We start from the raw sequence: 12,962 nt of genomic DNA, 5'->3' as shown, positions 1-12,962 counted from the left end.
TCCTTGGATACCTATGTTCGAAAGCCGTTTCGATATCGAATTTACGACGATCAAAGTTTAATCACTTTGAAAGCCTTATTTCTCACTGATTTGCTTAAATTAGGATTTTTTTGAAAGATCTTGAAATTTCCAACCCAACTGCATCAGACTCAATCTGCCATAAGTCGGTATAGTACCCGTAATTGATATATCTTTCTTGTTTACTGAATAAAAAAGATATATAAATAAATTTTACAAATTAAGAATGTGTGTCGCATAAAGAAATCCTAAAGACAAATACTCTCATAAAGTAATTTAAAAACGTATAAACGCTTTATTATAGAAATTTCTTTATATCAATATAGTTTTCGATCATATGACCTTCATAACCCTAGCTCTTTTACGCAATTCTTCTAATTTATTTTCCTAAAGGATATTCAAAATGAGGAAAGTTTCGGAAAATTACATAAGGAAACAGAAAAAATATGGTTTATTGTAGAAAAATGGGTATTCCTTGTGCACTCTGGAAATCGTTCTTTGGCATCGACAATCTACATAAGATTTACAAGGGGTTCCGGGATTACGCACATTTTCGGTATCGAAGAAAACCTCGCGAAATGGCTTTATGAACTAAAAAAATTTGCATACGCGTAAAAAAATTCTCACTTCCCAGGTGCCGGGTATCACTGTACCGGAACTTGGAATCGGTGGGTGTGTCTCTTAGCCGGAATAGGACAGTATTTCAGGCTGAAGTCACAGCAATCCTGGTCGCAGTACGGAGTCTGAATGAGGCTGGTTTTTCAGATCGAACATACAAAATTTTTTTGGCACCAATGTTTCTGTAATTTTTTGATTCTAACTGGGCATAAAAAATTTATTTTCAAATGCGTAATTATGAGGGCATAATTCTGTCAAGTACTTATCCTGAAGTGCGTATTCCTAGGACCCCTTGTACAGTTTTTGAAAAACAAAAACATTTTTCTTTTCAAAGTGAATTTATTTTATCTTAAGAATTTTTATTTTAAGATATTTCGGAAACTTAATGCGGATGAGCTGTGTTTTTATTCGGTTCATAAGTTCAGGCGACGGAAATGCTAAGGCAGAAATGGACGTACAAGACTTAGGATAAAACGAAGTTGAATTTAAATGGGTATTTTATGAATTTCAGCTGTGTTTACTTTCACCACTTTTCTTTTAAATGCTCTTTGTTTATTTTATTTTAAGCCCCCATCCACCGCAATTATGCTGCAAGTTTATGGTCAAAATACCGGTATCAACTGTGACCTTAAGTTAGTTATAGTTTGTTAGTTCATTTCAGATTAAAAAAGCGTCCTTATCCGTTGATTTGTTAAGCTTATTATTCCTTTCTTAAAAGAACGCCAAATTCATTTTGGCTTTAATCTTTGGATTATGTGGGTCATGTATTTTTTAGAATGACTCACCCCCTATACAAACCGCACCCTTATGTCGTAAGTCTTAAGACGAAAGTTAATTTTTTGGTGAGTGATGCATGTTTTTCACAAGCTGCGTGTGACAAGTAGGAAGTGAAGGAAGCCTTCTGGAAATCTCCCGCCAAAAACAGCTCATATTTTCTGATAATCATCATCGTCACCTCATGAGTTCCAAAATTCACACAATATCCCCGCACTTTGCAAAAGTGGCCTCCAACATAAACATAATTCCCAGGGTGGAGATAGTCTTGGGGGTATGAGGGAGACTTTTGGGTGCAAATAACCCAAGAAGAAACGATCCCGGAAGACATACCTTAAGGTATGCGGGGGCCTAGTCCACAGAGGAAATGGCCATGGAAACAAGAGTGAGATTTGTAATTAAAATTGCTGGCAGTGTCTCATTCAGGGAAGGGTGGCTAATATTGGCTTTTTGGCAGAAGTGAGGGTGGTTCTGGTAGGATTCCTAACTTTGCAATTCTCCATGGAATTGCCCGCATTCTGTTGACACTGATGAACAACTTCCCGTGATTCAATTTTTCCGGCCATTCTTTTCTTTCTCCTTTAACCGTTTTGAGCCATTCCTTCAGTCTCTTCAACCCTCACCTCATTCTCCAATTTCATGGTGAGTCTGCATTGTCTTACATAACTATCTTCTGCCCCTCTTTCCGATTAATTCAAAAGAGAGGAATTGTTGATTGCAAAACATACTGCCGAGGTCTCTGAAATGCTTTTAATTTGTCTAACAATTGTACTTTCTCGGAATGAAACATCAAAATGCAAAATTGATTGATGCCAGAGAAAAAGATCTGCGTATTTTTTTTTATTGCTCGAACTCAAAGGCTAAGCAATATATACAATCCATAGATTCTGAGTTCATGTAGGAGAAGGGCCTTCAGAATTCGCACACTCTGGCTTCGAACACTTCTTATTTTTCGCATATTCCTTTAATGTATCTGACGTAGGTTTTCAGGGAATGTGTGACAAGCTAAGTCAGATTCAGAATACGGAAAAAATATGAATGTTCGAAGCCAGAATGTGTGCGAAGCCAGAAGGCCTTCCCCTACTTCGAATACTCAAAGTTTAAGACAATTTGAAAGTCTAGAGCGATTAATTATCCGATTTAATCCAGATTAGAATCATTTGAAAGGTCTTGAAATTCCCAATACGAGCGCATTGGTTTGATTTTCTACTTGAACGTTTGCTAAAGACCAAACGGTGTAAGACATGAACTTCCAGTCTTTGGCGACCCCCCTTCCCCAAAGCTACACACAGCTCCTTTCTCCAAAAGATATCACAAAAATTAGTGAGTTCGAGCACTCTACGACATCTCTTCCTTATTTTTCCTCTTTCAAATAGGGGAATTGGGGCACCTTTAAGTGAGGAAGCTTTGAAATTGGACTTTTACTCTTATTTTTAAAAGAAAATCTACATTATCATGATGTAATTTAGCTCAGAAAACCGATTGAGAAGCTAAATTACATTATGATAAGGCACAATTCCATTTAAAATATGGGAATATCCATTTTCAAAGCTGCCCCTCTTCAAAGGTGCCCCAATTCCCCCTAGTAATGTTTCTTTCATCAATTGGCTCTCCAAAAGCAAAATTGCTCAACAAACAATTGAGTTCATTGTTGATGTCTTCCACGATGTACGGTCAAAAACCCTCAAGAGAGAGTGCCGAAAGTTGGCCAAAGTTCCCCGGAAAGCTTTCATCTATCCAGCAGGAAATGTAATTAATTTGTAAGTGTCTCTGTGTGAAATGATATCACACTGTAGAGCTGTCGCGAAAATTATTTATTCAATTAGTTCGGAACCTTCTACTGACCCCACCTCTAAAATTTTGTTCATTTTTAGCCCACCCAAGAATCACCCACCTCGAAGCATCTCATGAAAGCTTTGGCACGGAAAGATGAGTTTGGGCAAAGAGAGAGATTAGATTGCTTTTATTGCGTTTCGTTATCTCTGGCATCGCTTTTTTGACGAGGGACTTGTGCTAAGATACTCTGGATCTCACACGCATTTTCTGAGGGTGATGCTACAGCAAACATAGGAGAGTATACAGAGTTCAATTAATTAAACACTCGGTAATCCCTGGTGGATCAGTGGCACAAAAACAAATCTACCGGTTTTTGGTTGGCAAACACTCCCCATGTCTTCACACATTTTCTGTCCAAATTGGTAAAGTTAGTGTCCCAAAAGGTGGTATAAAATATCTTCATATGAATTTGCGTTCGTTCAGAAGGAAGATTTGATTTGTGACAGAATATTGGTAAAATAACGTCAAAATGACTAAAATATGACTAAGGTGAATATATTGAAAAATGAAGTATATTTGCATGGATTATCACACTCAGGCTCTTTTATTTCTTATGAACCATTGGAGCTGAAAATAGGCTGATAGATTGGCGAAGAAAATATCTTTCATACATCACGGCGTTTCCATAACTTCTCCCAAAAGATATCTCCTGCAGATATGCAATTTTACTGTGTAACTGGAGTTAATTCGTGGGCTTTTTTCGGTCCCGGAAAATTCTTTCAAAGCGGAACTCCCTGCATGCAGCTTGAAATTTATGGATTGTGTGTATTACTGTCTCTTTAAATTCAACCAAATATGAGTTAAATGAACATTCAAGACTAAAATTGTCATATTTTCTTGATTGAAGTGTAAAAATCCGGTGGTTTTTGAATTTAAATAGAGTAACTCATTAATTTAACGAGACCCAAGGATCATTCTTGAGAGTTTACCCAAGTATGAACACATTTTATAAAATTGAAATAACAGATGAAGAAATGACTGAAGAAGAAATAACATCATAGGTAAGTTTTTTGAGCTTACTGCAACATTTTCCTTCATATAATCATCTTCTGTTTTTCCTACAGTTATTTATCAGTCATATTTGGGTCATTTTTCGGTTATTTGCATTTTTATTCTAAATTTGTCACAACTGTCCTTTGGATTGGCAAAATTTACAATTTTCATCCATGCTATTATGTCGTAGCATGAGTAATTTTGATCATTTCTCGCAAAATAATGTGCAACATTGTGGAAAAATTCCCAGGGTGGGGACAGGAACGCTTTATCACATTCATCGATTAATGGGAATTTTCCGCAGAATGCATGTGTGAGTTTTCCACACTCTCTTGAGTACTTTTTCCACCCCTCCAAAGGCCAATTTAGAAGAAAGAGTATAGAAAAAAAATACCTTCTATAACTCATTCTTCGACATGTTTCAACGGTCAAGGAGAATGATGATGGTAGAGAAAATTGAAGAAAAAATACCACTAACACTCTACACTAACTTATTTTGACTCCATCCAATCCACTGACATTATAAGTCTTGCTTCAATTACTACTATTATCTATTACAGATAGATTTGTGATGTTTCACATACAACTTCTAGCTAGAAACCTCGACTCTCGCGCTTTTTTTGTTGTTGCTGTAGTGAAGACTTTTGTGTTGGTGGAGGTGAGTTGAGGCACAAAAGAAACTCCAACCCAACTTCCAATTTAATGTAATAGTTTTGGGTGTTATTTGTTTCCCTGGCAACAAAACGCGAAACAACAATAACTCTATTTATATTATTTATTTATTTAGAAATTGCTCTTTTTATGCTACCCATAGGAGGTCCCTTGAGCAAAGGTGGAGTGGAAGTTAAATCTGGACTAGAGTTTTTTTCTTGATTGGTAATTTTAATTTTTTTCAACTGCAATTCTTTCACAATCGCAGCTATTGTAATGTTGCGGTTCGACAAACCACCTCCAACCGACGTCTCGCGAGATATAGAAGAAAGTTTATGAAGTCTCGCCAAAGTTTAATGAAAGGAACTAAATTTGGGGTAAAAATTTAAAATGATAAACTAATCTTTATGAATTTGTTGCTTTATTGAATATTATATTATCATTTTAATCAATTATATCAGAATATTTAACATTATAGAGCCCAAACGGTTAGAGATAGAGACTTGGGACCTTCGGGAACCTTTCGGGGTACCCCTTCCTCTCAAAAACCATGTTTTTGGGATTGCTCGAAAATGCATCGTATGTTTTTCTCATTTTTGGATATGTTTTAGAAATTACCCAGGCAGAAATTTCGTCCTTGTACCAATATACCGTTGAATCATTCCTAATAATGGTTTTTCAAGGTCAAAGGTTTTAAGGCTCTAGAGATCGCATTTTACAACCAAATTATATTATGTTTTGGCTCGTTAGAAAGGTCTTGGAATTTTTGACAAGACTGAACTGATTTCAATCGGTTTATACCGGTTTGTAGCGCCCTGTGCCGTCTTAACTTAGGTGACCAACCTTCAGAGCAAAACGTTGGAAATCTCTTTCGCAGGTCGAAAAAGCCCTTAAACGTCTAAAGGCGTCTACACATTGGGAGCAATTTTCGTCAAAGATTGCGTTTTTGACAGAAATTTGACGTTTCCCCCTACAACGCTGCAGGGAATTTCCTTCAAAAAAGCAATTTTTGACAAAAATTGCTCCCAATGTGTAGAAGCCATAATACCCGATTTGTAAAGTTGCTAATTTTCATTCCAAGTACAAATCGAATTTTACCTACTGAATCCAAGTTCCATAAACCCATACAAACTTAGCGTTAACTTTCTCGATGTTTTTCAATCCCCAAAGCTAATATCTATGCAATTTTTTCTCAATTCTCTTTCCATCTTCTACAAAAACGTCTCTATTTGCTTCAAAATAGCGTCATTCGCAATTCAATTTATGGAAATAATCCAAAACGATGGAAAAATTGATATCGAGAAAAGTTATCAAGGTAAATATTTAATTCTCTGTTCTCCCACTCTCAGTATGTAAAGCATTGTGTGTTTTTTTGCACTAACTTGTGGTATGTTAAAGTGTTTTTGCAAGACATTGTAATATGTTGTGGTCTCATTGCTCAAGTTTGCGAGTTGCACTTGTTTCTTTCACTACTTCACTCACAGATACTCCATTTCTTCTTATTTTTTTCTCTCTTAAGTCCCCTTCCCCTTCTGTACAGCTGCAATAATTAATTTATCTTGTGCAAAAATTTAAAACTCACAGTGAAATGTAGGGAAAAGGTGCACCTTTTTTCCAACATCTCCACATATAAAACAATTGCAATTGTTTCCGTGGGTGATTTCTTTTCACTGGGTTTCCTCTGATGAAACTTTCATGGGGGCAACAATCTCGAGGAATCTTTGAGAGATTCCACTTCTGGGATGGATTTCCTGCAATTTTTTGACATGCAAGACGATTCGAGGGAGTTCTCAATGCAATTTCGTTTGAAAATGCGGAATTCAGAGAAATGAAGCGGAAGAGAGGAAAGCTCAATAACCGAAATTTAAGTGAATTTCTTGAGTAAAAGTCAATTTGAAAATATCTAGGTAGTTAAAATTTCTTAATAGGGGAAGGAACTGTACCTTCGGACGACTGAAACTTCGAATTTGACTTGACTTGACTACCTTTGGGTCAAATTTTTTATAAACATATTGAAAATATTGATTTGCTCGAAGCTTGAATCTTCCGAAGTTAGCGCACATTCCCCTTATGGTTATAATTTCGTCATCACGACGTTATAATTTTTCTATTTCTCATACCAACTAAATACTTAACTCAAATGTTTGTGGACAAAATCTACAAATTTTTCTAGTTACCAAAATTTTTTAATAAAACAATAAGTTTTAGTCAAATTTTGCTACTTGGGATAATTTTCCCAATATTCACTATTCATATAAAAATGGCAACAATAGAAATAACTTTTAAACACTAAAACTAAATTCAAATGTAAAATTTATCTATATAGAAACAAGTTATTTTATTACGCTCGCTTAAAATGATAAATGTAGATTTATCAACTATACATATTCATGCACCTTCTACCTTCGGTATCACGTATCACACTTGCTCATTAAAATTATAACGCTATTCACATTATAATTACTCCAAATGTGGTTTAGATTAGTAATTCGTGTTTTTAATCACTTAATATTTTGAATTTTATCTGTTTAAGTCCACTATTTTAAGTAATAATGACTCTGGCACACCTTTTAATTCGGTATAATTTCATGAAATCAAAATTCGAGTCCCTTTCTTTCTCAAAAGATCACATAAGTCTGCCCCACTCTTTAGGTCTCAAAATTAGACTTGACTAAATTTAATTTGGTGTGATGTTCGATAGAAGAAGAAGAGTACGAAAGAGTAGGATAGATATCTGCAAAGATTTCAAGAAGGAAAGTGATGTGAATTTTGACTTTATGAAATTTGAATCCCTCTCTTTCTCACACGCTTTGCATATGTCTATCTCATTCATTGACATTCTTCTTGTTCTTCTTTTAAACATCACAACAAATTCAATTTAGCTCAAGAATTTGGAGTGAGAAAGAATGAGATGGGCATTTGCAAAACAATGGATGTCAATTTTGATTTCATGAAATTTTCCTGAACCAAACGGTGTAGCGGAGCGGAGCCATGAGTTTTTCATAAATACAAATCAACAACGTAATAGACGAAACGGTACACGCAATTTAATGGTCGAAACGGTTAAATTCTGTGACTTTTTCTTTTTTCGATTCACCTTAAGTTCTCAAACTGTTTAGAACCTATAAAACGTTATATTTTGGTCATATTTTAGTCATAATGTGCTAAAAATGGAATTTCTTTTCTCTTTAGGTATTCTAATCACCTAAACATCACCTAATCATCTAATCACCTTAACTTTTATGACACAATCGCATTGGCGATTGATTTTGAAAATTTTATCATGATCATTAAAGTTTTTCACATAACTTCTTCTAAAATTTGGTCATTTTTACACTAATTTTCAGACAACTTCACATTTATTAAAATCTCCTGCCGATAGAAAACTGATTATAACAACAATTCTGGAGAAAAATTTAACAATTACGCATTTAATCATCCGAGATGCAAAGTTTGTTCACAATTTATTATAATTGTGTTTTATTTTTCATATTCTTTTATATTTCTTCTACACTGATATTCAGAAAATGCGTTGGATAATCTTAGTATCTGTGATTTTGTCTGTTCTGGAGAAAAAACCGCAAGACTTTTTCAGTTTATGTAATTCTGCCTCAAAGATAGCTTATCAATTTCAAAATCATACTGCTTGGTGTGAACTTTCTTCACAACCAAGTTGTGGATTAATTGTTGAATAATTTCATTGAATTTTAGATGACTTGAAATGTTTTTTAGAAGACTTTCTCTTTTATTAGTTTTGTGATATTTTGTCAAAGTTATATTTTGGTCATTTTAAGGTCACAACGTATAAAGCTTCAGAATTTCTTTGTCTTACGAGAAATTTTGAACACTTCAATACATTTTAAACTATAATAAAATTCAGACAATTTTCAATTTTTTTTTAAAAGACTGTGCTTTCGTTAAAATTTGTTAAAGTTATATTTTGGTCATTTTCGAGTTGCATCGTTCATGGCCCCGCAATTATCTTGCCTTTCGGGAAACTTAGAACACTTTAACGGATCTTAAACTCTACTAAAATTTAGGCAACTTACAGCTCTATTCTACAAATTTCTTTGCTTTCATTGCACTTTTTCCAAGATTAAATTTTGGTCATTTTCGTACTAAAACGTCAAAGGATTTAGAATTTCTTTGCCTTTCGAGAAATTTTAAACACTTTAAAGGATCTTAAACTATATTATAGTTTTGACGACTTAACAAATTGATTATACACACTTTTGTGCTTTCGCTGTATTTTTATCATTGTTATATTTTGGTAATTTTCGGGGGTCACCGTTCGAGGCTACAGAATTTCTTTGCTTTTCTGGGAATTTCATACGCTCTAACGGATCTTAAACTTTATTAAAGCTTAGACGACATTGCAACTTTTTCATACAGACTTTTGTTGTTTCGCTGAAGTTTTATGAAGGTCATATTTTTGTCATTTTCGGGTTGCCCCGTTCAAGGCTTCAGAATTTCGTTGCTTTTCTGAGAAAACACTCTAACGGATCTTAAAATCTATTAAAGCTTAGACGACATTGCAACTTTTTCATACAGACTTTTGTGCTTTCGCTGTACTTTTATCAAGGTCATATTTTAGTTATTTTTGGGTTACATCGTTCGAGGTTTCAGAATTTCTTTGCTCTTCGAGAAAGTTTAAACACTTAAACACATTTCAAACTCTATTAAAGCTTAGACGACTTCAAAACTTTTTTGTAAAGAATTTTGTGCTTTTTTTGCACATTTTTAAGTTATATTTTGGTCATTGGTTAATGCTTTACACGGGTTACACCGTTCAAGGCTCCAAAGTTATCTTGCCTTTTAAGAAATTTTAAACACTTAAACAGACCTTAAACTCTATTAAAGCTTATACGACTTCACAACTTTTTCATACAAATTTTTGTGTTTTCCTTGCACATTTTTAAGTTATATTTTGGTCATATTCAAGCTAAAACGTCAAATGCTTTAAAATTTGTTTACTTTTTTGAGAAATTCTAAACAATTTAACACATTGTTATTACAACTAGAGATTGTGAGTACAATTTTCTGCACAAAATAAGTATAGGGAGAGTAAAATCTCCAAAATTTATCTCCAAATAGCCCTTGAAGCTTATAAGGCCATGTAATCTCAAATATGGCAATTTCACTATAGAATTACTCCTTTCCCAGAGCAATCACCTAGGCACATGGGAGATGATGTCAGTGATTGTGGTTGGTAAATCTCTTAGTGCAATCGAAAAAGAACCCAAAGAACAGTTGGTGGAAGTGAAATCGCGAGAATTTACCATGAAGAATTGCTTTCTGCCACCTTTGGGTACACAGTAAAAAATAGATTAACTATATCACCATTTTGGAGGGATTATCCTTTAGACAATTGTGTAATTGTTGTGTAATTTATGTGTATTTCTACGAAAATGTTTAAACGGTGTACACAATTTTTGAATGTTTGACTTTAAATGGAAAACCTTAATGTTTTCATTGAAACGTGTACTTTTTAAAGATTTGAATTTTACAAAAAAAAAATGCTTTACACAAAATTAATTACACATTTTCATTTTAAGCACATTTATGTGTAACACAACTGAATATTTTTACTGTGTACCATAAGAGAGGCATCTCCAAGATTTCATATGGTGTGAAATGGGAGCACAATGGGTTAGAGACAAAAGAACATGGGGATAGAATCATTCTATTCTCACACAGTAATTCAATGGAATTTAATCACACACCTTTAGCTGATTGCTGTGGGAGTTTGTGATTCTAATTCTTTCCTCCTGTTGGCTTCTCAAAAAAAATAACACACAAAAGAACTTGTCTTGGATAATTTTTCCTTCGACGTTTTTCTCACTGGCTAATTTACAATAAAGCACAATTTTTTTTAAATATATTATTTCATCACTTTTTTTGTAGAAAATCTTATTGCAAAGCAAAGAACAAAACACACTTTATCCTCTTCAAAATTTGCCACACTCGAAAACACACCAAATTTTATTATTTTTATTTTTATTTATTTATTTTTTTAGAAGTAGAGAGAATATTAACACTTGTTTTTTAAATTGTTCTAACTCTGAGATTCTCTTGAATTTTTTTCTCGGCAGAAAATTTCCACTTTTAAATTGTTTTATACTGTGTGGGAGATTTTTTTTAATTCAAACTAATGTTATTTTAGAGCTTCCACAGAGAATTTAAGCTTCACACTCCACTGAATTTTTGTATTTGATGAGGTGTTTGAATTTTTCACACAATTTTCTGCTGTTTCTTTTCCTGGAATTCCTCTTAGATTTCTTTGAGAGAAAATTGCACAATAATTCTGTTTTCTATTCACCAAATCCAAAATAAAATCAGTCTACACAAATGGATTTTTGAGATGTACAAAAATTCCACTGAAGAAAAATCCAAAAGCAAAAAGATTGTAGGTTGAAAAACACCGCGAAAAGAAAAGCTTCGACGCGCGAAAAACTTAGAGAGCGGAAAAAGGTGCTATTGATGCGATTAAACCGCCAAGAAAAGAACTATCGTGATGGTGTGTTTCGGCCTTTAAGACACGATTTGCAAATTGCATGAGATTCTTCTACGTTTTTATTTATTTTTTTAGTTTTTTAATGCCTTTTTGCCTACAAGTAAAATTTGGGCTTAAAAATTCAATGTAGATTCGTTTGCAAAGTTGGGTGCGCGTTGTGATTTCCTCGACTGCTGACAGTAGACTAAACTTCCGATTTTGTGCCGTCAGCAAGTGTGCCCAGTAGTGAGTCGTTAACCCACCTGGGCGAGCAACAGAGATCACTATATTCCCATCCAAGAATCGACGCAGACTTATGCTCAATGCTTCTCTCTTTCTCAACTTCCCCACGCTTATGCCACTCTAACCTAGAGCAGTTAGAGCTACCAAGTTTCCGAAAAAAGTCGCATGCAACTACATCAACTACACCTCCAACCTAGAGCGCACTTCCAAAAAAGCTCTCACGGCGCACAAATTTTCACTCTCATTGCCTCTCACCTAGGCTGAGGAAAAGACACATTGGCGGGACAATTAATCGTCGACAGGGAAAAGCTTTTGAGCTATTTTCCATTACATGGATTTGCACTGCGCGCAATGAGTTTGTCATACAATTCACAATCTGCCTCTTATTCTCCTTTTCCTTCCGCCGTTTTGCACCTTCAGCACAATACAAAACGCTTTTCCCACCTAATATTTATTCAACCAGTTCCAACTATATATACTCCAAAAAAAAAATAGATAAACACACAATTTCTCACTCATGCCAATCCTTCTGAATTTTCCCATCTCGCGCACCTCTTAATTGCCCAAATGTGAGGGCAATTAAATTAGAATTTATTCACTCAAGAGTTACTCCATTAACCCATACCTGCCGGGAAGGAGAGAAATGAAAATATGGGAGTTTCCAGTGCCTGTGCTTACCGTGGTGTGTGACCTCTTGGGACTTTGGGAATTTTTCAGAAAAGTCACTCGGATTCAGCACAATTCTCTCCTGCAGCCCCATTTCAAATTCCCCGTGAGATTGAATTGATTGATTTCCCATACGATTTGTGTGGCTGGGAATGTGGTTGAAATCCAAGAGGTTTATCAATCTCACAAAAAAATGTACAAACTGTGATAAGTAATACAGGGAGTTCCGGCTTAAGTGAAAACGGATTGAAAGGATTTGATATGAATTGCCTACTATTGGGCGCTCATTTATGAAATAATTTTTGAAAACCCCCTAAATGTATGCATTTATTTTTCACGTACAGTAGACTCTCGCAAATTCGGCTCTTTTAAGATCTGGCTACTTTTTAATTCGGGCAGCGGTTACATTTGAAAAAAGTTTGTTGTCATTTTTCAAGTTTGATTATGATTATTAAATGAATCCAATATGCTCAAATTTGGCATTATTTGTCTTAGTTTTGATGTGATTTTGCATTATTGAGGGATTTTCATGCAATTTACGTTATATATGAGTGTGTAAACTCATTATCTATATGCACATGAATAAAAAATCGTTGCATTTCAAAAAGTTTGTCGCCCGAATTTTTGTCCAATTCGGTTGACATTTCGGTCCCATATGCCCGAATTTGAG

General features: G+C 34.6%; 1 protein-coding gene across 1 annotated transcript in view; it reads right to left on the bottom strand.

The window, feature by feature from the left end:
* LOC129799281 (protein couch potato) overlaps window positions 1-12,067 on the bottom strand; it is a 322,454-nt gene extending 310,387 nt beyond the window's left edge. Inside the window, exon 1 of the mRNA XM_055843028.1 lies at window positions 10,614-12,067. The gene's annotated coding sequence lies outside the window, so the exon portion shown is untranslated. The remainder of the gene's footprint in view (window positions 1-10,613) is intronic.
* Window positions 12,068-12,962: the final 895 nt, after the last annotated feature.

The sequence above is a fragment of the Phlebotomus papatasi genome, chromosome 1 (assembly GCF_024763615.1).
Source record: "Phlebotomus papatasi isolate M1 chromosome 1, Ppap_2.1, whole genome shotgun sequence".
NCBI classification, from domain to species: domain Eukaryota; kingdom Metazoa; phylum Arthropoda; class Insecta; order Diptera; family Psychodidae; genus Phlebotomus; species Phlebotomus papatasi.
This window is presented reverse-complemented; position numbering and strand designations above follow the sequence as displayed.